General features: G+C 48.1%; 1 protein-coding gene across 1 annotated transcript in view; it reads left to right on the plus strand.

Annotated features, from left to right (window-relative positions):
* The first annotated feature begins 20,700 nt into the window (after positions 1–20,700).
* Positions 20,701–25,072, plus strand: part of miga2 (mitoguardin 2) — a 54,804-nt gene continuing 50,432 nt past the window's right edge. The window contains exon 1 of the mRNA XM_067969972.1: positions 20,701–20,785. The gene's annotated coding sequence lies outside the window, so the exon portion shown is untranslated. The remainder of the gene's footprint in view (positions 20,786–25,072) is intronic.

Raw genomic sequence — 25,072 nt, forward strand, 5'->3', positions numbered from 1 at the left:
GAGGTGCCTCGGCCGGTGGTAAGAGTGCTACGATTGATCTCAGTGCCCATCGATAGGGTGAGGAAAAATCAGCCAGGGTTCCTGCTCCTGATCGGTTGGAAAGAGCATGTGTGTGTATATCAGATGGTACATCAGTACAGGAGTGTGGGTACAGGAGTGTGGGTACAGGAGTGTGGGTACAGGAGTGTGTGGGTACAGGAGTGTGTGGGTACAGGAGTGTGTGGGTACAGGAGTGTGTGGGTACAGCAGTGTGGGTACAGGAGTGTGTGGGTACAGGAGTGTGGGTACAGGAGTGTGTGGGTACAGGAGTGTGTGGGTACAGGAGTGTATGGGTACAGCAGTGTGGGTACAGGAGTGTGGGTACAGGAGTGTGTGGGTACAGGAGTGTGGGTACAGGAGTGTGTGGGTACAGGAGTGTGTGGGTACAGGAGTGTGGGTACAGGAGTGTGGGTACAGGAGTGTGTGGGTACAGGAGTGTGGGTACAGGAGTGTGTGGGTACAGGAGTGTGGGTACAGGAGTGTGGGTACAGGAGTGTGGGTACAGGAGTGTGTGGGTACAGGAGTGTGGGTACAGGAGTGTGTGGGTACAGGAGTGTGTGGGTACAGGAGTGTGGGTACAGGAGTGTGGGTACAGGAGTGTGTGGGTACAGGAGTGTGGGTACAGGAGTGTGTGGGTACAGGAGTGTGTGGGTACAGGAGTGTGGGTACAGGAGTGTGTGGGTACAGGAGTGTGGGTACAGGAGTGCGGGTACAGGAGTGTGGGTACAGGAGTGTGTGGGTACAGGAGTGTGGGTACAGGAGTGTGTGGGTACAGGAGTGTGTGGGTACAGGAGTGTGGGTACAGGAGTGTGGGTACAGGAGTGTGGGTACAGGAATGTGTGGGTACAGGAGTGTGGGTACAGGAGTGTGGGTACAGGAATGTGTGGGTACAGGAGTGTGGGTACAGGAGTGTGGGTACAGGAATGTGTGGGTACAGGAGTGTGGGTACAGGAGTGTGTGGGTACAGGAGTGTGGGTACAGGAGTGTGGGTACAGGAGTGTGTGGGTACAGGAGTGTGGGTACAGGAGTGTGGGTACAGGAGTGTGTGGGTACAGGAGTGTGGGTACAGGAGTGTGTGGGTACAGGAGTGTGTGGGTACAGGAGTGTGGGTACAGGAGTGTGTGGGTACAGGAGTGTGGGTACAGGAGTGTGTGGGTACAGGAGTGTGTGGGTACAGGAGTGTGGGTACAGGAGTGTGGGTACAGGAATGTGTGGGTACAGGAGTGTGGGTACAGGAGTGTGTGGGTACAGGAGTGTGGGTACAGGAGTGTGGGTACAGGAGTGTGGGTACAGGAGTGTGGGTACAGGAGTGTGTGGGTACAGGAATGTGGATACAGGAGTGTGGGTACAGGAGTGTGTGGGTACAGGAATGTGGGTACAGGAGTGTGGGTACAGGAGTGTGGGTACAGGAGTGTGTGGGTACAGGAGTGTGTGGGTACAGGAGTGTGGGTACAGGAATGTGGGTACAGGAGTGTGTGGGTACAGGAATGTGGATACAGGAGTGTGGGTACAGGAGTGTGTGGGTACAGGAATGTGGGTACAGGAATGTGGGTACAGGAGTGTGGGTACAGGAGTGTGTGGGTACAGGAGTGTGGGTACAGGAGTGTGGGTACAGGAGTGTGGGTACAGGAATGTGTGAGTACAGGAATGTTCAGTGATACAGGAGTGTGAGATGTGTGCAGTGAAACAGGTGTGTGTGGATACATAGTGTGCTGATACAGATGTGCACTGCTCCAGGTGTGAGCTGCTACAGATGTGCACTGGTACAGGCGTGTGCTCCATGGACAGAGCCAATACAGAATAATGAAGCTGGCACTGAAGGAGTTAAAACCTCATTTTGCCGCCTCGTCTGTAATCTGTCAGGGAAGAGCCAAGTGATGGACATTGCCTGCAGCTGTAGGCAGATTTGCCTGTGACCTTTAAACTGCGCAGTTGTTTCATGAAACACCCCTCCCCCTGCCCGCCCCCCCAATCAGCCGGCGGGGGGGGGCGGGCGAGTATCTGGGAACAGAGAGCAGGGCCCTCATTTGACAAGCAAATTTGCTCCGGTGGTGAGGGAGTTGATTGTTGTGAAGGAGTCATGATTTCAGTGGAGAACAGGCATTGAGTTTCAACCCAAGTCAAATTGGGTAGTTTAAAAAAACCTAAATCAGTATCGGAGCTGCTGGTTGAGTGTTAAACAGGTTCTGGGAGCTCTGACGCTAAACATGCAAATGGCTGAGTGACTCGCTCCATTGTTTGAAGACTGCAATCACTAACTGGCAAGTTCTGATAACTCACTATTCTCCGTAGATACTAGGACTTGCGGTCACCGTTTCTGTGACGATAGCGTGTTACTAAATGGACAAACACTAAGCTGTAGGGAGTAAAGGTGTCACTCTCGCCCCTGAGTCACACGGTTGTTCGAGCCCCACTCCAGAGACTTGAGCACATAATCCAGGCTGACACTCCCAGTGCCAGTACTGAGGGAGTGCTGCACTGTAGGAGGTGCCGTCTTTCAGATGAGACGTTAAACCGTGGCCCCGACTGCTCTCTCAGGTGGACGTCAAAGATCCCACGGCCACTATTTCAAAGAAGGGCAGGGGAGTTCTCCCTGGGGTCCTGGCCAATATTTATCCCTCAACCAACATCACTAAAGTACAGGTTACCTGGTCATTATTGCGTTGCTGTCTGTGGGACCTTGCTGTACGTGTTTCCTACATTACAACAATGATTACATTTCAAAAAGTATTTAATTGGCTGTAAAGCGTTTTGGTACACCCTGAGGTTGTGAAAGGCGCTATATAAATGCAAGTTTTTTCTTTCTAAGGAGACTTTAACCAGCAGGTTTACGGGAAGGTGATGCAATGGCACTAAATGCACCTTACCCACCGGCCAGTGTGGTACTGAGACATGCAAACCAGGGTGGCCCCCAGGTTGAGTCACTGACTAGTGCAGTGTAAGCTGATTCCAGCAAAGGGGGCAGTTGGGTGTTTCATTTAGTCCCAGTGCCTGCCCCCGATTGCTATCCCGTGATTCCTGTTGAAAAATACATTGCACAGAATTACATAGAATCTACAGCACAGAAACAACCACGAGCTTCCTCCCACCCTAATAACCTCTTCCCACTCTGTCCCCCATATCCCTCTATTCCCTTCTCCCTCATGTAAGCATCAAGCCTCCCCTTAAATACATCAGTGCGAGCTGCTTCAACCCCTCCATGTGGCAGCGAGTTCTACATCCTCAACATTCACTAGAAAATCCATCTAAATTCTTTATTTGATCCGTGAGTGACGATCTTATTGATACCCCCCCCCTTGTTCTGGACTCAACCACAAATGGAAACCGTTTCTCTGCATCCACTTATCGGATCCCTTCGTAATTTTAAAGACCTCTATCAAGTCTCCTCTTTTCCGGAGACAGGAGCCCCAGCCTGCTCAATCTTTCCTGATAGTTGCATCCTCTCAATTCTGTAATTTTTAAAAGGAAATTTGATAAAGTGGAATAGTAAAGCGTATGGGAGAGTGAGCAAGAGACTGGGATTAGCGTAAGTGGATCATGTGGAGAAAACCCTCTGCAGAATAAACGGCCTGTTTCTATGCTGCAACTTTCTATGGACTAGTATCTGGAGAGTGGGGTGAGCATAATTCTAAGAAAGGACTTGCAGTTTACGTAGCACCTTTCACGATCTCAGGACGTCCCAAAAGCGCTTTACAATCACTGAAGTACTTTTGAAGTGTAGTCACTGTTGCAATGTAGAAAATGCGGCAGCCAATTTGCACACAGCAAGATCCCACAAACAGCAACGAGATGATGAGCAGATGATCTATCTTAGCGGATACTGCCTCTTCATGAACAGTCCTCTGTGGATCATGACCCGCTCCCTTTTACGTGCCACGAATGGGATAACATGCCCAAGTTTGACAGTTCAAAGAGAGAAAGAACTTGCATTTATATAGCGCCTTTCATGACCTCAGGGCGTCCCAAAACTCTTTACAGCCGACGAAGTACTTCTGAAGTGCAGTCACTGTTGTGATTTAGGAAGTTCTAATAACAGTTGCCCTTTTATTATAATTATTGACACGTGGGAGGGCCACTCACATTCTCGTGTCTCGTCCAAAAGGTGGTTACTGAATTACCGATCGCAGCTGGGGAAGGTGATAGGGCCGCTGCACCTGGCCTCAGTATCCTTGGGCTGAGGAGAGGAACAAGCAGCCCGAGCTCCCGCTCCTGATTGCTGTCCGGTGATCCGTGCGGGAAAGAGCGTGCGTGCGGATGTTGGGAGAGCGCGGGATCGGCTGTGATGCCCCGCTCGGTTGAATACCCTGCCAACACTCGCGGTCTGGGCTCCTGCGTGAAGAACGGGCGGTCGGGCGAGGCGGTGGTGCCTGCGGAACGTTACGAGTCGGAGCCATCAGCCGGGGAGAGATCCTCATTTATAGCTTCCCTACATTACAACAGTGACCACACTTCAAAAGATCCCATGGCACTATTTCGAAGAAGAGCAGGGGAGTTCTCCCCGGAGCCCTGGCCAATATTTATCCCTCAACCAACATCGCTAAAAAAAACAGAATGTCTGGTCATTATCACATCACTGTTTGTGGGAGCTTTCTGTGCCCACATTGGCTGACGCATTTTTCTACATTACAACGGTAACTGCACTTAAAAAGTACTTCATCAGCTGTAAAGCGCTTTGGGACGTCCTGAGATCGTGAAAGGCGCGATATATTCTTTCAGAGTTAAAACATGGTTGAGATACCTGCAGGGCCGAATATGCAAATCAGGAGCAGGAGCCAGAGCCATGAACTGACTCACAAGTTTCCGGCGGTAAGTTCAGTGGCTCGCACACACAAGTGCTGATCACGGACAACTGTATGAAAATGAAACACAAAGTGCAGCTCCTGATTTCTGATAATCGGACAAACGTATGTAGGTTCTGTGCCTCGACAAATCAAATAATGGCCACGTACAATGGTCTACAGTGCAGATACTTTCATTGGAAAATTACTCATTAAACCAGCGATACAGATTTGGGGCCTCATAAGCGTGCAATGCTTCACCTGTTGGCAGCTTCATTTTTAATTGGGTAAACCTCAGGGCAAGGCTGAAACCTCATAGTCAAGAAAGAAAGGGTCAAAATTTCTTCACTCAGGTGGTTGTGAATCTTTGGAATTCTGTACCCCAGAGGGCTGTGGATGCTGAGTCGTTGAGTATATTCAAGACTGAGATCGATGGATATTTGGGTTCTAAGGGAATCAAGGGATCTGGGGATCGGGCGGGAAAGTGGAGTTGAGGTCGAAGATCAGCCATGATCTTATTGAGTGGTGGAGCAGGCTCGAGGGGCCGTACAGCCTACTCCTGCTCCTATTTCTTATGTTCTTCGAACAAGGGGGCATAACCTTAAAATTAGAGCCAGGCCGTTCAGGGGTGATGTCTGGAAGCATTTCTTCACACAAAGGGTAGTGGAAATCTGGAACTCTCTTCCCCAAAGAGGCTGAGGATGCTGAGGGTCAATTGGAGCTTTCAAGACTGAGATCGATAGATTTTTGTTGGGTAAGGGAATCAAGGGATGTGGAGCAAAGGAGGGTAAATGGAGTTGAGGTACAAATCAGCCATGATCTGATTGAATGGCGGAGCAGGCTCGAGGGGCTGAATGGCCTCCCCCTATTCTTATGGCCTCACTGCTCCTGGGTTAGGGAAAGGTGGGTGAAGAATCAGCCAGGGTTCCTGTTCCTGATCCCTACACTATTGGAAAGTGTGAACGCTGAGAGGTGGCGGTGGGGGGACATTGGCGAGGGGCGGGGTGGGGAGTAAGATCAGGCTCGCCTGTGATGCCCTCCTACTAGAATGGCCCGGCAGCCCCCCACCCCCCCTGCCTCGAATCCCACACGAACAATGGCCACTTGGGTGAGATGGTACGATGGCAAGGAGCCGAGTGGGGAACTAGAAATAAAAACCAAGCAGCTGGTAAAAGAAAGAAAGAACTTGCATTTATATAGCGCCTTTCACAACCTCAGGACTTCCCAAAGCGCTTTACAGCTGATGAAGTACCTTTGAAGTGTAACTGCTGTTGTAATGTAGGAAACGCGGCAGCCAAATTTACGCACAGCAAGATCCCGCAAGCTGCAACGTGATAATGACCAGATAATCTGTTTTTTTTTAGTGATGTTGGTCGAGGGATAAATATTGGCCCCAGGACACCGGGGAGAACTCCCCCCTGCTCTTCTCCGAATAGTGGCCGTGGGATCTTTTACCTCCACCCGAGAGGGGCAGACGGTTGCCTTGAACCCACAAGTCAGACTCAGAGGCGAGAGACTGCTACTCACTGAGCCACAGCTCACACCTTCACAGGCAGAGCGAGGGTCCGAGGGTCCGAGTGGGAGCGGGAGCGGGAGCGGGGAACGACAGTCCCTTTTCCTTTCAGCTCCTTGTGCTGAGATACACTTGGCACCTTGTGGCGGGGACCCCTCCTGCGGCTTGTCATAACATAAGCGAGCATTTTACAGGCACCGAGGTGAGGCCCAGGAAGACTTTGCATTTTGCTCATTTGTTAATCAAAGTCGGACTGAGGAGAGGATTGTTTCTTCTTTTCAGCTTTGAATGAGATCCTTTGATAAGAGGGAAGCTGCTTTAGATGGGCCTGTCGAGATTTCTTTCAACACAACAGATTCCAGACGGGTTTCGTATTTATTTTTGGGTCCGTTTTTCTTCTCCCCGGCTTCTGGTCAAGGCACTGACCAACGTTGGGTTCGGTTCTCCGTGCACCCGTGACCTTTCCATTCCTTCCCCCTGGGCCCGGGAATGACCACATCGACCAGAGTTCCATTTCCGATCGCGATCCAGTGCCCACCCCCTCCTCTCCCACTCCCAGCCCCCTATGAGTGTGCGTGAGGATAACACCGGGCTCAGCTGCGACGCCCTCCACGGTCAAATAGCCAGCCGAATTCGCTGACCAGCCTCGAACGTGAGAAATGGCCAGCGCTTGGAACCCTGCAAGAGTCGGCGCCTTCAGGGGAAAACCACATCTTCGGTGTCCGCTGTGGCTCAGTGGGCAGCACTCTCTCTCGCCTCTGAGTCAGAAGGTCGTGGGTTCAAGTCCCACTCCAGAGACTTGAGCACAAAATCCAGGCCGACACTCCCAGCGCAGTACTGAGGGAGTGCTGCATTGTCGGAGGTGCCGTCTTTCGGATGAGATGTTAAACTGAGGCCCTGTTTGCTCTCTCAGGTGGACATTAAAGATCCCACAGCCACTATTCAAAGAAGAGCAGGGGAGGTTTCCTTGGGGTCCTGGGGTCAATATTTATCCCTCAACCAACATCACTAAAAAACAGATTATCTGGTCGTTTATCACATTGCTGTTTGTGGGATCTTGCTGTGCGCAAATTGGCTGCCGTGTTGACTACATTACAACAGTGACTACATTTCAAAAAAGTACTTCATTGGCTGTAAAGCTCTTTGGGACGTCCTGAGGTCTTGAAAGAAGTTGTAGAAATGCAAGTCCTTCCCTTTTCTTCATTTCACACAAAAAAAAAGTGTTTGTCGCCCTTTCTTTTGTTGCAATGACCCCAATTGCATTTACTTATTGAGGAACCCGGACAAAGGCCTGAGGTCGACTGTGCAGGCGAACATCAAGCTCGAAAAGGATTAAAGACAACACGATATAAGCCAGCACGAGGTGAATGGGCGACACCAAGATTCTGTTTTAAAAGCCTGAGTAATACCAGAGGAAACAAATCCTGAGGAAGTTGCTGTGTCCTTATATCCGACATCAGAAGACCACTCTCTACGGCAGCAGTACCCCACCCCTGCCCCCAACGGCCGCACCAGTCGTCCCTGTGCCCTCGCTTACGGAAACTGGCCCCTCCCTATCTCTGTAACCTCCTCCAGCCCCTACGACCCTCCGAGATCGCTGCGCTCCTCCAATTCTGGCCTCTTGCGCATCCCCCGATTTCCATCGCTCCACCATTGGCGGCCGTGCCTTCAGCTGCCTGGGCCCCGAGCTCTGGAATTCCCTCCCTAAACCTCTCCGCCTCTCTCTCCTCCTTTAAGACGCTCCTTAAAACCTACCTCTTTGACCAAGCTTTTGGTCACCTGTCCCTAATATCTCCTTATGCGACTCGGTGTCAAATTTTGACTGATTTACGCTCCTGTGAAGCTCCTTGGGACGTTTTACTACGTTCGTGGTGCTGTACAAATGCAAGTTGTTGTTGTTAATCTGTGCTAAAAATGGGGATGTTCGTGCTGTGGGTCTGCCCTCAGTCAGATCGAGAACCCCCTCAAAAATCAAGGCTTTCAGGAGACGAGGAGGGGTTGGGGGGGGGCGGTGGCGGGGTGGGGGTGGGGGGATGGTAGGATGGTAGGAGGTGCTGGGAGATGTTTTGAAGTGTGGGTCACTCATTGGCCGTAACCAAGAGCTCTGGGTGCTGTTTGCAGGCAGGTTTCTCATAAACGAGTGCACTTTTTGGTCACAGTTGTTAATACGGCTCTATCTTTGCCATGAAAACCACTTCTCCTCCCTGACATGTGACGCTGAAGAGCTGGCAGTTGGCAGTGAGGCGGCATCTGATAAAGCTATCTGGCACCACCAGGACCTTCCCCTGTCATCAGCCGCTCTCCCTTCACGTTGCCCAGCAACAGAGGCACGCAGACCCAGCGACTTTTGGTGCAGGGTGTCCACTGAGTCTCGTCACACTCCGGTTGTTTTAATTTTAATTAACAATCGTCACGTTCAGTTCTGGGCACTGCACCCCGTGGAGGATATATTGACCTTGGAAGAGGGTTGCAGCGCAGGTTCACCAGAACATTATTGGGGCCGAAATTATGAGGAGAGGTTGCATAAACTTGCCTTGTGTGTAGAAGGTTGAGTGATCTGATGGAGGTGTTTAAAATGATAAAGGAATTCGAAAGGGTCGAGAAACTATTTCCTCTGGCGGGAGGAGTCCAGAACAAGGGGGCATAACCTTAAAATTAGAGCTAGGCCGTTCAGGGGTGATTCAGGAAGCATTTCTTCACACAAAAGGTAGTGGAAATCTGGAACTCTCTCCCCCCAAAAAGACTGTGGGTGCTAGGAGTCAATTGAAGCTTTCAAGATTGAGATTGGTAGATTTTTGTTGGGTAAGGGTATCAAAGGATATGGAGCAAAGGCGGGTAAGTGGAGTTGAGGTACAGATCAGCCATGATTTAATGGAATGGCAGAACAGACTCGAGGGGCTGAATGGCCGACTCCTGTTCCTATCCAAGATCCAGGAATCATTTCAGAAAAAGACCCCTAATTAGCTGCCAGTCTCTCGCCCACAAACAGAACATTCCGATCCTGTAACTGGCTCAGAATTTTCTTACTCAATTGGATCTTTACAATAACCTGCATTGGCTCCCAGTCTGGCAACACCTCGGTTTTAAAATTCCCATCCTTGTATTCAAATCCCTCCATGGCCTCACCCCTCCCTATCTCTGTAACCTCCTCCAGCCCTACAACCCTCCTGGAACTCTGCGTTACTCCAAATTCTGGCCTCTTGCGTATCCCCGATTTCCATCGCTCCACCATTGGCGGCCGTGCCTTCAGCTGCCTGGGCCCCGAGCTCTGGAATTCCCTCCCTAAACCTCTCCGCCTCTCTCTCCTCCTTTAAGACTCTCCTTAAAACCTACCTCTTTGACCAAGCTTTTGGTCGCCTGTCCTAATATCTCCTTATGTGGCTCGGTGTCAAATTTTTGTCTGATTTACGCTCCTGTGAAGCGCCTTGGGACGTTTTACTAGTTAAAGGCGCTGTTTAATTGCGAGTTGTTGTTGTTGTTGTTGTTGACGAGTCTCCCGCAATTGAAGATTAATCTCCCGGACACTCCTTGCGACAAACACGGGAGTAAAAATCGTACCGGACACTTTCTCCTCCCGTCGCGTTGCCGCCAGACTCACAAACGGCGAGGGCCGCAGCGCTCCCAGGATGCAATGCACTGTAACCGGCAAAAACCATGTGACGGATAGAGTGGTTTCTGGGACTCAGAGGATTGTGGGTATGGTAGCCGCCATTGCTGTCCAAGTCCCCATGGGGATTGATGTGTCCGGTGACCAATGGTGGAGTGTGTGATTGGGTGGTGGGGGGGGGGGGGGGGGGGGAGGGGGAGTTGGCCGGATGGTGGGAGGTCATGTTGGCGACCCCTAAACGCACAGGGGCACAGCACGGGAGAGTCGAGAGCTCGTTGAACTATAAATAGAATAAATCTATAAGTCAGACTAGCTGCTGTTTCAGTTTTCTTGTTAAACAATCATTGCCACAAAATCATTTGCAAGTTTCAACAATCGCTCCATTGTGATGATCTCACCCTCCCAAATCACTGTCTGAACCATCCACTCACACCATCGCATTGTATAGATCAGGGCTCGTCAATCCGTATCCTTGTCAACCCCAAGTCCTGTCAATCCAACTATTCCCACCCTCACTCATTGGGAATTTAGGTCAGGGCAAGATCCCACGTTTGGCTCCCAGTTTCTTGCTCCCCCCCACTCCAAGGGCCATCCACCCCCAGGAATTTCAGCCAGTGCGCGCGTACCCCGCTTACCAGCACTCAGTCATCGCCCCTCCGTATGAATGGGGTGGGCAGGGGTCCTCGGGTTGGCTCTTTGAAATGCACTTAAAGGACCCCTTAGTGAGATTTACAGCAACATTTTGAGCTTATTGCTGAACCTTTGTCATCACTTTTTTTTTTGATGGCACAACTCTGAGTCTGGGATAGTCTGTAGTTCGTTCTACATCGTCGCTGCCTGTCTGTAAATGTGGCTACAATCTCCCTCTGGGGCAGTCTCCCCCTGGGGTCTACAGCTGGCATAACTCGGCCTGTGGGGGAATTCCAGTTGTGTCGTGTGTATCTATCTACATGTCGAGTGGGGACTGTGCACATGATGCCGGATTCGCTGAGATTCCCTCCTCTCTTCCCAGTCAGTCCTCATCACCCTCTTCCTCAAAGTGTAGGAGCAATGGAATTCCAAGAGGGAAATCAATGGTCTTCTCATGATAAATTCTTTGGGCCATTAAATTCTGAAAACTCTAATGGAAGATGCTCTGGTCTTCACGAGCCTGCAGGAATACTGTATTCAGTGACCTCTGACCTCTATGGTGCTTTGCCACCTCTTGGCCTCTGACCTCAACTGATGACCTCTGTTTGGGATGGTTTGCCCAGGAAAGTCCAGACACAGACGGTCTGAATATCTGCCTCCGGACACAGTCTCCTCTCGAAGGGCAGACGGGGCCTCGGTTTAATGTCTTATCTGAGAGACAGTGCAGCACTCCCTCTGTACTGCACTAGTGTACTGAGCCTAGATTACGTGCTCAAGTCTCTGGAGTGGGTCTTGAACCCACAACTTTCTGACTCAGAGGCGAGAGTGTTACCCACTGAACCATGGCTGACCCCTCCTGTGTTCCTGTGCCCTTTGCTCTCCCCATCCCTGCTGGATCTCACCCTTTTGAGGAGACAGCCTTCAAAAGCAGGGAGGGGGGGATAAAAACCGGATAAGTTTTACACTGTCTAGAAACAAAAAAAAGCAGTCGATGTTATTTGTGTTTTTTTTTCCCGGACAATTATTTTTCAGTTGCTGCCTCTAATCTGACATTCTGATTTCTTGAGGCTGCGTTCTTTTTTCGATGAATCTGCCCAGTCATGGGGGTTGGGTCTCGCTGCGCGAGTGTGATAAAAACCCTGTGGTTAGTGTGCCATCCATCACACGTTAATCAACAAATATCACCACCCCCCCCCACCCCCCGGCCTATTTTGGAGTCGTGCCGTGACACGCATTTATGGCCACTGGGCGCAAGCACGCCAGGCTTGAGGGGTTCACCTAGCCCAGGATGTGTCAAATCCTGCTCCGCTTAACAGATGTGACCTACCCGTGTAAGATTCATCCCCCGCCCTCTATCCGCTTCAGGGGATGTCAATCAAGCCCAGGGACCCGGGATAATGCGACACAATCACTCGAGCACCGTGTTCTACCAGAAAAAGAGGAGGGAAGTACTGGGCCCAGGAATAAACAACAGCCCTGCCCTCTCTTTCTCTCTCGCTGCTCTGAGATAAGACTGAATTCTATCCTCCGCATGTAATCAGGGACAGTGCAGCAATCCTGGCAAATCCCAAAAAAAGGTCCTTTTTCTTTTTACTGGAAATAAAAAAATTTTTGGAGTTTTTTTTTGTCACCATAAGGAGTTTTGCCTGGAATCGAACCCCATTCTCTCACTGGCCACTGCGACCCAGCACAGCTGGGTTCTTTAATTGTCAGCCGTGGCTCTGTGGGTCGCTCTCTTGCGCTTTCTGAGTTAGAAGGTTGTGGGTTCAAGTCTCACTCTAGACACTTGACCACAAAATCTAGGCTGATATTCCCAGTGCCAGTACTGAGGCGGAGCACTGCACTGTCTGGAGGTGCTGTTTTTTGGATGAAATGTTAAACTGAGGCCCTGTCTGCCTCTCAGGTGGATGTATAAGATCCCATGGTACTATTTTGAAGAAGAGCAGTGGGGGTTCACCCAAGTGTCCTGGTATCCCTCAATCAACACCTAAAAGCAGACTATCGGATCATTATCTCATTGCTGTTGTGGGATCTTGCTGTGCGCACATTGGCTGCCGCGTTTCCTACATCACAACAGTGACTACACTTCAAAAAGTACTTAATTGGCTGTAAAGCTCTTTGGGGTGTCCTGAGGTCATGAAAGGCGCTATATAAATGCAAGTGTTTCTTTAACTGGTCGTACAGCTCATTAGTGTTTATGGAATCTTTCTGTGCGCAAATCGTTTGCCTACATTACAAGTGACTGGACTTCAAAAGTAATTCATGTGAAATGCTTTGGGATGTTTCTGATTTGCTACATAAACGCCAGTCTTCCTTTTCTTTCGTCTTGTCAAACTATTGACAAAAAGGGAATCAATGATTTTAGAAAAGGAGGGGACATCAGCAAGAAAAGAGCCTTTTTACCACATTCAATGCTTTTAAAATCAATGATGTGGAGATGCCGGTGATGGACTGGGGTTGACAATTGTAAACAATTTTACAACACCAAGTTATAGTCCAGCAATTTTAAAATTGCTGGACTATAACTTGGTGTTGTAAAATTGTTTACAATTTAAAATCAATGATGGTGCTATGCTGCCCTCCGGTGGCTAGACAAGTAGCTGCTTCAAAAATAAACATTGCAAATGGCGATCCCAGTGTAAATCCAACTCACTTGTGTATTCTTGCTACTACTATTTATTTGATGTCCAATTTTTAAAAAGTTAATATTCTTGGTCTTTTGGTTTCTGTTGCCTAATGCGTTGTTTGGGGGTGAGGTGCTGTCCCAGCCCTGGTCTGTGACTGGGAGTTACAGGTAGGGCTGTCAACTCTGGTTGGACGTATTCCTGGAGGTTTCATCATGTGACCTCCTGCCTCCAACAGGTCAAAAAGCCTTTCTCCCCAACCATCTCCAATATTTTTATAACTATTAAACTAAAGTGTTCAAAGAAAATGAAAAAATTGTTTGATGCCCCTATGATTTCCACCCCCACCCCGGTGTTGCTCGCAGCAGTATCCAGGAGATTAATCTTTAATTCCTGGAGACTCCAGGATAATCCTGGAGGGTTGGCAACCCCAGGTACACAGGAGTGATCTGGACTGTTTCTCCTCCCTCGAGTCGCAGTTTGTCTCTGGTCATACTGGTTCCACTTTTTCTTTTCCACCTTTACTTTTTCACGGGAGTGAACATAAGAACATAAGAAATAGGAGCAGGAGTGGGCCATCCGGCCCCTCGAGCCTGCTCCGCCATTCAACAAGATCATGGCTGATCTTCTACCTCAACTCCATTTTCCTGCACTATCCCCATATCCCTTGATGCCTTTATTATCTAGAAATCTATCGATCTCTGTTTTGAATGTACTCAATGACTGAGCCTCCACAGCCCTCTGGGGTAGAGAATTCCAAAGATTCACCACCCTCTGAGTGAAGAAATTTCTCCTCATCTCAGTCTGAAATGGCCTACCCTTTATTCTGAGACTGTGACCCCTGGTTCTGGACTCCCCCAGCCAGGGGAAACATCCTCCCTGCATCTACCCTGTCGAGCCCTGTAAGAATTTTGTATGTTTTAATGAGTGGCTCAATTCAACCCCTCCCCATTTAGCCTGACACCTGTAGAGAAAGCAAGGCTTGCATTTATACAGTGCCTTAACAGATCCCCCAGAAATATCTCAAAATGAATTCTCGATTGACGTTCACCGTTGTTATGTAGACAAATACAGCGGCCGCTTTTTTGCGCGTGCAGCAAATATGCACACACAGCGCGATGAGAGAGCGCCTCGTCTATTGGTGGTGGTGCTGTGTGAGGGAGGAATGTCAGCCAGGAGCCTGGGGGGGAAATTCCGTGTTTTTCTTCATATAGCGGCGTAGGCTGGGATATTCCTCAGAGTTGCTCCAGTCCCACTCCGGCACCATACCTTTGCCGGGAGTGCGGCAGAAATCACGTTTTGGGGGAGTGGGAACGTTCCAGCTGAAGGGCCATTCATGATCACATCAATAGACCACTGGAATATCCAGAGAGGCCCTCAACTTCACAACGCGCCCTGAAAGACACAGCTCACCTCTGACATCGCAGCACTCCCTCAGTACTGTTTAAAAAAATGCCACAATTCATTTAAGGGTGATCTTATAGAAGTCTATAAAATAATGAGGGGCATTGGTAAGGTAGATAGTCAAAATCTTTTCCCAAAGGTAGGGGAGTCTATAACGAGGGGGCATAGATTTAAGGTGAGAGGGGAGAGATACAAAAGGGTCCAGAGGGGCAATTTTTTCACTCAAAGGGTGGTGAGTGTCTGGAACGAGCTGCCAGAGGCAGTAGTAGAGGCGGGTACAATTTTGTCTTTTAAAAAGCATTTGGACAGTTGCATGGATAAGATGGGTATCGAGGGATATGGGCCAAGTGCAGGAAATTGGGACTAGCTTAGTGGTATAAACAGGGCGACATGGACATGTTGGGCCGAAGGGCCTGTTTCCATGTTGTAACTTCTATGATTCTATGATTCTATGATACTGCATTGGAGGGTTGAACTGAGTAAATATTCTCAATCCCTGGAGTGGAGTTTGAACCCACAATTACTGATAATTATATAGAATCTTACAGCAGAGAAGACGGCCATCCGACCTTTTATGCATGTACCAGCTCTTTGAAAGAGCTATCCAGTTAGTCCCACTCCCTCCGCTCTTTCCCCATAGTCCTGCAAATTTTTCTTTTTCAAGTATTTATCCAATTCCCTTTTGAAAGTTATTATTGAATCTGCTTCCACCGCCCTTTCATTCCAGATCATAACAACTCGCTGCATTAAAAAAATTCTCCCCATCTCCCCCCGGTTCTTTCACCAATTATCTGGTTACCGACCCTCCCGTCAGCAAAGACGAATGGATACTGAGCCATGGAGGGAGAGGGTAGGAGGGGTGACCAAAGGCAAGGTCAAAAAGATGGGTTTTTTGAGAGAGAAGAGGAGAGGCAGAGTGGTTTAGGGAGGGAGGTCCAGAAAGTAGAGCTGAGGTGACTGAAGGCTCTGCCATGGTGCAGTGAAGGGGGCAGGGAATATGCACAAAAGGCTAGGGTGGGAGGGCTGAAGGGTGTGGGAGGGGATATAAGGGTGGAGGAGGTTACAGAGATATAATGGAGCCAGGCTGTGAAGGGATTTGAAGACAGGGACAAAGATTTTAAAACTATTGCATTGGGGGACTGAGAGCCAATGTAGGTCAGTGAGGTCAGGGGTGATGTGCGAACAGCACAGGACAGGATAAAGGGCAACTGAGCTTTGGTGTTGGTGTTAAGGCTCAAAGTATTTTTCTTGATAGCTGGGTGGGGAGTGGGGTCGCCAACCCTCCAAGATTGTCCTGGAGTCTCCAGAAATTGAAGATTATTCTCCAGGACACTGCTGCGAGCAAAAACCCTGGAGAAAAGTCATAGGGGCATTAAAAAAACTTTGTGTTTTTTCATTTCTTTGAACACTTTAATTTATTAGCTATAAAAATAACGGAGATGGGGGGAAAAAGGCTGTTTCACTCACAGTCGAGATTGAACCAATTGGGTAACAAAGAGTCTGTTCCCTTTCCAATTGGCCTGGGAAGGTGGTGGCCCCTGGAGGATGGACCAATGGCGGGAGTGTGGGGGCGGGGCGGTTCAAGGTGGGAGGTCATGTGATGAAACCTCCAGGAATACACCCAACCAGAGTTGGCAACCCTGGGGGCAAGGGGGGAGAGGGTGAATAATAATAAAATAATTGCACAATGATGGCAAGGCCTTTGCATCTCCTGCACTCAAGGTAGGAGGAGGGCTTGAGGCTGAGATCTCCGCTCCTGTACTGGCACACTGCTGCTGGATGTTAGTTCATGATCTGCTTTGAATCTCTTTCAGCAGGAAGGCTGCTTAAAACCTCCCTCTTTGACCGAGTTTTTGGTCACCTGTCCTAATATCTCCTTATGTGGCTCGGTGTCAAATTTTGTTTGATAATCGCTCCTGTGAAGCGCCTTGGGACGTTTTACTACATTAAAGACGCTATATAAATGCAAGTTGTTGTTGTTTCTCCTCCCAAAGGAGAGGGTTAATCACAAAGGGCAGGGGTACACTGGAATCGATACTCTGGTTCTGCTTGTCATCTACACGGGACACTGGTAGAGAGCTGGGAGGAGCTTTTTAGGCTTTTATACCCTATTCACATTACAACAGTGACTAAACCTCAAAAATATTTAATTGGTTGTAAAGCGCTTTGGGAAATCCTGAGGTTGTGAAAGGCGCTATATAAATGCAAGTTCTTTCTTTTGTTCTTTTTTTATTCTAATGTTTTTGGCTCTTGTGTTTCACACCGCTGGTAGACAAACCCTAGCTTGTGACGTCTTTAATAATGTTTTCACTTGCCCTCTCCTCCTCCCTTCTACTCTCTTCTCCTGCCCTGTCCTGTCCTGTCCTCTCCTCTCCTCCACTCTCCTCTCCTCTCCTTCTCCTTCTCCTCCTCCCTCTCTCCTCTCCTCCCCTCCCCTCCCCTCCCTCTCTCCTCCCCTCCCCTCTCCTCTCCTCCATTATCTGAGCCATTCTTCATGTAAGAGCCTAGACAGTGAGTAGTAATAATGTATTTGACCATGGGTGGGGGGTGGAGGGCGGGGGGTGGGGAGGTAGAGGATAATCACAGCTGGGACTGATCTTGGCCTCACACATCCATGTACATTCAGCAGGATAGAGGTCAAGAGCAGGAACGCTGGCTGATTTTTCCCATCCTTAGTCCAGGGTTATTGAGAACAATCTGAATGTCACCCATGGTCTGTTGCAGCCCTGGTCTGAATTCGCTGTTCTCACTTCTGCCTTCCATCTGAAGGTTGAAATGTTTAGAAGCACAAGTTAAATTTTAACCAGAAAAAAAAGGATGAGTCTTGCTCAAATAGAGCAACAACTTGGCAGGATGACTTCAAACCTGGCATGGTGCAGAACGGAATTTCTGTGAGGTTATTGGGCAGTACATACTATACCTCTCTCACCTCACAAATGCCACCTCATCCTCACTCCACAAACATAACATTTAATGGGGCTTGTCCTTGATCCCCCAAAATGTGCCCTGCTGAAGGCTGCTTTAACCAATAAAATGCATTTTGAGGCACCCAAGCATTGCATCATGGAATGGTGGATCATGCCCTTGATACCCTATTTGCTGAGTTCCCAATCTTGGCCATTCTGCTATGTTGAGCTGCTAGGCCCACTTACAGTACTGCTCTAAAAGGCAGGGATTGAAACTCAGACTAGGTGCTAGCCATGGCTCAATGGGTAGCTCCTCTCATTTCTGAGTCAGAGAGTTATGGGTTCAAGTCCCACTCCAGAGACTGGAATGTGAAATCCAGACTGAGACTCCCACTGAGGGTAGTGCTGCACTGTTGGAGGTGCTATCTTTCGGATGGACCGTTAAACTGAGACCTCAGTGGATGTAAAAGATCCCATGGCACTATTTTGAAGAAGAGCAGAGGAGTTCTCCCCAATGTCCTGGCCAATATTTATCCCTCAACCAACATCACTAAAAACAGGTTATCTGGTCATTATCACATTGCCGTTTGTTTGTGCCGGTTGTGTGCAAATTGGCTGCTGTGTTTCCTACATTACAACATTGACTGCACTTCAAACATACTTCATTGGCTGTAAAGCACTTTGGGATGTCCTGAGGCCATGAAAGGTGCTATATAAATGCAAGTCTTTCTTTCTTAACCTTCTCTGTTCTAAGAGAACAATCCCAGCTTCTCTTTTATGTAAAAGATCCCACGGCACAATTTGAAGAAGAGCAGAGGAGTTCTCCCCGACGTCCTGGCCAATAGCCAGCTTCTCTAGTCTCTTCACAGAACTGAAGTCCCTCCTCCATGGTTCCATTGTCATAATTCTCCTCTGCACCCTCTCCAAAGCCTTGACGTCCGTCCTAAAGTGCAGTGCCCAGAATTGGGTACAATACTCCAGCTGGGGCTTAACCAGTGATTTATAAAGATTTAGCTTGAGTTCTTTGAGGACATAACGTACAGGGTGGATAAAGGGGAACCAGTGGACGTAGTGTATTTGGACTTCCAGAAGGCATTCGACAAGGTGCCACATAAAAGATTATTGCTCAAGATAAAGAATCACTGGATTGGGGGTAATATTCTGTCATGGGTGGAGGATTGGTTATCTAACAGGAAGCAGAGAGTTGGGATAAATGGTTCATTCTCGGACTGGCAACCAGTAGCCAGTGGTGTTCCGCAGGGGTCGGTGCTGGGTCCCCAACTCTTTACAATCTATATTAACGATTTGGAGGAGGGGACCGAGTGTAACATATCAAAGTTTGCAGATGATACAAAGATGGGAGGGAAAGTAGAGAGTGAAGAGGACATAAAAAACCTACAAGGGGATATAGACAGGCTGGGTGAGTGGGCGGAGATTTGGCAGATGCAATACAATATTGGAAAATGTGAGGTTATGCACTTTGGCAGGAAAATCAGAGAGCAAATTATTATCTTAATGGCGAGAAACTGGAAAGTACTGCAGTACAAAGGGATCTAGGGGTCCTAGTGCAAGAAAATCAAAAAGTTAATTTGCAGGTGCAGCAGGTGATCAAGAAGGCCAACGGAATGTTGGCTTTTATTGCTCGGGGGATAGAATATAAAAACAAGGAGGTATTGCTGCATTTATATAAGGTATTGGTGAGACCGCACCTGGAATACTGCATACAGTTTTGGTCTCCATACTTAAGAAAAGACATACTTGCTCTCGAGGCAGTACAAAGAAGGTTCACTCGGTTAATCCCGGGGATGAGGGGGTGGACATATGAGGAGAGGTTGAGTAGATTGGGACTCTACTCATTAGAGTTCAGAAGAATGAGAGGCGATCTTATTGAAACATATAAGATTGTGAAGGGGCTTGATCGGGTGGATGCGGTAAGGATGTTCCCAAGGATGGGTGAAACTAGAACTAGGGGGCATAATCTTAGAATAAGGGGCCGCTCTTTCAAAACTGAGATGAGGAGAAACTTCTTCACTCAGAGGGTGGTGGGTCCGTGGAATTTGCTGCCCGTGGAAGCTACATCATTAAATAAATTTAAAACAGAAATAGACAGTTTCCTAGAAGTAAAGGGAATTAGGGGTTACGGGGAGCGGGCAGGAAATTGGGCATGAATTTAGATTTGAGGTTAGGATCAGATCAGCCATGATCTTATTGAATGGCGGAGCAGGCTCGAGGGGCCGATTGGCCTACTCCTGCTCCTATTTCTTATGTTCTTATGTTCTTAGCATAACTTCCTTGCATTTGTACTGGGGATTTGGTTGGGGATTCTAGGAGTCGGGGGGCACAGTCTAAAAATTAGAGCCAGACCTTTCAGGAGCGAGATTAGAAAACATTTCTACACACAAAAGGTTGTAGAAGTTTGGAACTCTCTTCCGCAAACGGCAATTGATACTAGCTCAATTGCTAAATTTAAATCTGAGATAGATAGCTTTTTGGCAACCAAAGGTATTAAGGGATATGGGCCAAAGGCAGGTATATGGAGCTAGATCACAGATCAGCCATGATCTTATCAAATGGCGGAGCAGGCACGAGGGGCTGAATGGCCTCCTCCTGTTCCTATGTTCCTATGTACCCTATGCCTCTATTTATAAAGCTCAGGATCCCGTATGCTTTTCTATCAACTTTATCAACTTCGTCCTGCCACCTTCAAAGGTTTGTGTACATACACCCCCAGGTCTCTCTGTTCCTGCACCCCCTTTAAAATTGTACCATTTTGTTTATATTTATAGAAGTGTTTTTTCCTTTAATATAAAAGTTACATTGAGTGGCACTAGAAATTATGAATGATTTATGAACATTTTAAATAATTGACCCCCAAAATTGGTATTCCTGGAAAATATTCAATGAATTTCCCCCCCCCCACCCAGAGGACAGGACCTATTGATCTCTGTATCATGATTGGTTGACCGCCTGCTAATCAATCTCTTGTTGGCCAATGGGCAGCTTTGTCCCGCCTTAAACCCATGACGTCCAGCGAACTTTGCCCGGCTGCACTCTCAACCAAGCCTGGTTAAGCATGGTCCCCGCCTCCACGGCGCTCCCTAAATGGTGCGATGACGTCAGCGCGGGCCGAGTTCCGGCCAGTCGATTGGCGGATCGGGCCGTCAGTCAGGGGGAGGGGGAGGGGGAGGGGGGGGAGTTTCCGGTGAGCGGGTTAGGTTGCGCTGTGTGGGGAGAAGTTGTCCTCTGAGGCGATGAGGAGAGAGGAGGGGCTGCGGCCTGGGCTGGTGAGTGAGGAAAAATACACCTTGTTAGCAGATTAACAATTTTTAAAAAAAATCCTTATTAACGATAAAATAAACCCTTTCTTAAAAATAGATGTGGAGTTTTTAAAAAAAATAAGATCCTCCCACTCCACAGTTATAAGGAGGGGTTGGCAGCAGCTTAACAATTTAAATATTAAAATACAAACCACCATCCATATCAGAATTAGATCTTTCTTACTTGAAGTTGTGTGAGATTTATGTTCTGTTGTGAGGGGGACGGTAAAAGGGGCTTTGTCCCGGTTTCCTTGCCATCATCTTCCTCGCACGCCGGCCGACCGACCAATGGGGGCGAAGATTGTTGGGCGGTGTGCTTTTGAGGGTCCCCTCCCCTCCCCCCTTTGGCTGGGGTCACCTTCACCTCCGCTGGGGTCTGTAACCGGCGACCTGGCTGAGATCAGCCACTCGCGGCACCGGGGGGGGGGGGATAGCCAGACTGTGAGCTGAGTCTCGCGTTCCTTACCCCGGAGGGCGGTGAGAATGTGGAACTCGCTGCCCCGTGGAAGGGTTGAGGCGAATAGCATAGATGCATTTAAGGGGAAGCTCGATAGGTACATGAGGGAGAAAGGAATAGAAGGATATTAAGGGAATTAGGGGTTACGGGGAGCGGGCAGGAAATTGGACATGAATTTAGATTTGAGGTTAGGATCAGATCAGCCATGATCTTATTGAATGGCGGAGCAGGCTCAAGGGGCCGATTGGCCTACTCCTGCTCCTATTTCTTATGTTCTTATGATATATAGAACTATGGGGTGTTTTACTACGTTAAAGGCACTATACAAATGCAAGTTGTTGTTGATATACCAATAGGATGAGGTAAAGTAAGGTGGGAGGAGGCTTGTATGGAGCAGAAAGACTGACATAGACCTGTTGGGCCGAATGGTCGGTTTCTGTGCTGTAAAATTCTTTGTAATTCAATGCACCTGGATCTATCTCCCTGTCTGTGGGGCAGTATTGATATCCTGTTACGTCGTTTGTTGGTGGATGAGGGCTGTCAGTGCTGGTGGATGGAACACTTTCCCATTTAGTGCACCCGTTGTCAGCATCGATCATTCCCAGGTCAGATGCAGCATAGTGATCTTACAAGAAAGAAAGAACTTACATTTATATAGTGTCTTTCAATCTGCTTCACAGCCACTGATTTATTGTTATTGTGAAGTCACTGTTGTTCGTTCAGCAAGGTCTCAGAAACAGCAAATCAACAATTGGTGGTGTTGGTTGAGAAGGAAATGTTGGCTCTTGCCGTGGGATCTTTTGTGTCCACCTGAACAGGTGGACAGGGCCTTGGTTCAGTGTTTCAGTATCTCTGATAATGTAGCACTCCCTCAGTACTACATCAGCCTGGATTATGTGTTCAAGTTCCTGGAGTGGGACTTGAACTCACAACACTGACTCAGACGTGAGAGTGCTACCACTGAACAAAGGCTGTCACAGTAAAACATCCTTTATTCTGCCCTATCAAACAATCAGCTAAAGCACAGAAATTTACAACACAAAAAGAGGCCATTTGGCTCATTGAGTCTATGCTGGCTCTTTCCTGGAGGAATCCAAAACAAATCTCACTACTCTGCTCTCTGCCCTGTATCTTCCTCTGCTTCAAATATTTATCCAATTTTCCCTTAAAAGATGCAATGGTCTCTGCCTCAAACACTCCCCGTAACAAAATATTCCAGCCATGCACTGCATTAGGAATTTCTCCTGACCTCTCTCCTTACTCTTAATGACAATTTTATTAATGTCACTTCATCACTGTCTTGCCAACCAAATAAAGTACTCTTTCTCAATTCACTCCATCAGTATTGTTCATAATTTTTAAAAAACCCTCTATTAACTCTCCTCTTGGCCTTCTCTGCTCCAATGGAAATAGTCCCAGTATCTCGAGTCTCCCCTCATAACTATAGTTTCCCATCCCTTTCATCGTCTTCTACACTGTCCTCACTATATGGCTTTAATAGAATCATTGAATGATACAGTACAGAAGGAGGCCATTCTGCACATCGTGCCAGTGCCAGCTCTTTGAAAGAGCAATCCAATTAGTCCCACTTCCCTGCCTTTTCCACATAGCCCTGTAAATTTTTCCATTTCAAGTATTTATCCAATTCCCTTTTGAAAAGTCATTATTGAATCTGCTTCCACCACTCTTTGAGGCAGTGCATTTCAGATCATAACAACTTGTTGCGTAAAATAAATTCTCTTCTCCTCATTGGTTCTTAATGTCCTTTCTATAATTAAGTGCCTAAAACTGCACACAATACTCTAACTGTAGCCTAACCAATGTTTTCTACAAGTTGATCATTACTTTTTTACTGTAGTACTCTATCCCCTATTTATAAATCTAAAATGCTATTGGTCTTTTTATGGTGTTATCGACCATTGCTTACACTTTAAGGAAGTTCTATGTAATTGATCCACTTGGTCTCTCTCTGTTCGTGGATTAGTTGGGGAGTAAAGCTCCCTCTTCACCGCCCCAGCAATGTTCCTCAGCCCACCTTTAGGAGAGCGACTGGTGCAGCCAGTTGTTCTTGTCCCACACAGGCCATCCTTAGCGAGTGAGACTGTAAATTAATGGTGCATTGGGGTCATTTTGTGCTGTGGGCTGATGCATAATAGGAACTAGATTGAGATTTATATAGCGCCTTTCATGACCTGAGGATGTCCCAAAACTCTTTACAACCAATGAAGTACTTTTGAAGTATAGGGAAACATGGCAGCCAATTTGCGCACAGCAAGATCCCACAAATAGCAATGTGATAATGACCAGATAATCTGTTTTAGTGATGTTGGTTGAGGGATAAATATAGGCCCAGGACACCAGGGAGAACTCGCCTGCTCTTCTTCGAATAGTGGCCAAGGGATCTTTTGCGTCCACCTGAGAGAGCAGACGGGACCTCGGTTTAGCGTCCCATCCAAAAGACCACACCTCCGACAGTGCAGCACTCCCTCAGTACTTCGCTGAGTGTTCAGCCTGGATTATGTGCTCAATTCTCTGAAGTGGGACTTGAACCCACGATCCTCTGATTCAGAAGTGAGAGTGCTACCCACAGAGCCACGGCTGACACCTTAACTGTCCTTCACCATGCTTGGGTCTCTGAGCGACACATCAGCCCTGGCCGGAAGGGTGGGCAGGAGGCACCCACCAATTCTGTTCTAAAATCAGCCTCCATAGGTAGTAGAGGAGATGACGGATTTGATTCCTCTCCTTGCTCCCCCCTACTAGCCTCATCTCAGCAGCATGTCTGGTATCATGAAATCAGTTATTGTTGAAGTGATATCTCAAACAGATATTCCGCTTTGGATATTGTTGGGGGAGATGGCTTATCAGGGGAATGCAGCAAGAGCCAAGAGCGTGGCACCACGAGTGACTCAGCTGCACAGGAGGGGAGGAAAAAGAATGGGAGAGCAATAGTGATGGGGGATTCCATCGTAAGGGGAACAGATAGGCGTTTCCGCGGCCGCAGACGTGACTCCAGGATGGTATGTTGCCTCCCTGGTGAAGGGGGAGGGTGAACAGCCAGAGGTCGTGGTCCATATCGGTACCAACGACATCGGTTTAAAAAAAAGGGATGAGGTCCTGCAAGCAGAATATAGGGAGTTAGGAAATAAATTAAAAAGCAAGACCTCTAAGGTATTAATCTCAGGATTACTCCCAGTGCCACGTGCTAGCAAGAGCAGACATAGGAGAATAGACCAGATGAATACGTGGCTTGAGAGATGGTGTAGGAGGGAGGGGTTTAAATTCCTGAGGCATTGGGACTGATTCTGGGAAAGGCGGGAGCTGGACGGGTTGCACCCAAGCAGAACCGGGACCAATATCCTCGCAGGGGCATTTGCTGTTTCTGTTGGGGAGGGTTTAAACTAGTATGGCAGGGGGATGGGAACCAAAGGGCAGGTACAGATAGGACAAATTCAGACCAGGAAACCAGAAATTGAAAAGCAGTTAGTGACGTAGTTAGCAACTCAAAAAGACAAAAGAAGCAAAGGTTAAATAGTGTTCAGCCCAGGAATTTGACGGGGTTAAAGGGTATATACTTCAATGTAAGGAGTATTACAAACAAAGCAGATGAGCTAAGGGCACAGATAGACACATGGCAGCATGATATCATTACTATAACGGAAACCTGGCTTAAAGAGAGGGATAATTGGCAGCGCAATATCCCTGGATATAGAGTTTTCAGACAGGATAGAGTGGGTGGTAAAAAAGGAGGGTGGGTAGCATTATTGGTTAAAGAATCAATTACAGTTGTGAGAAGG

This window comes from Heptranchias perlo, chromosome 31, assembly GCF_035084215.1.
Source record: "Heptranchias perlo isolate sHepPer1 chromosome 31, sHepPer1.hap1, whole genome shotgun sequence".
NCBI lineage: Eukaryota > Metazoa > Chordata > Chondrichthyes > Hexanchiformes > Hexanchidae > Heptranchias > Heptranchias perlo.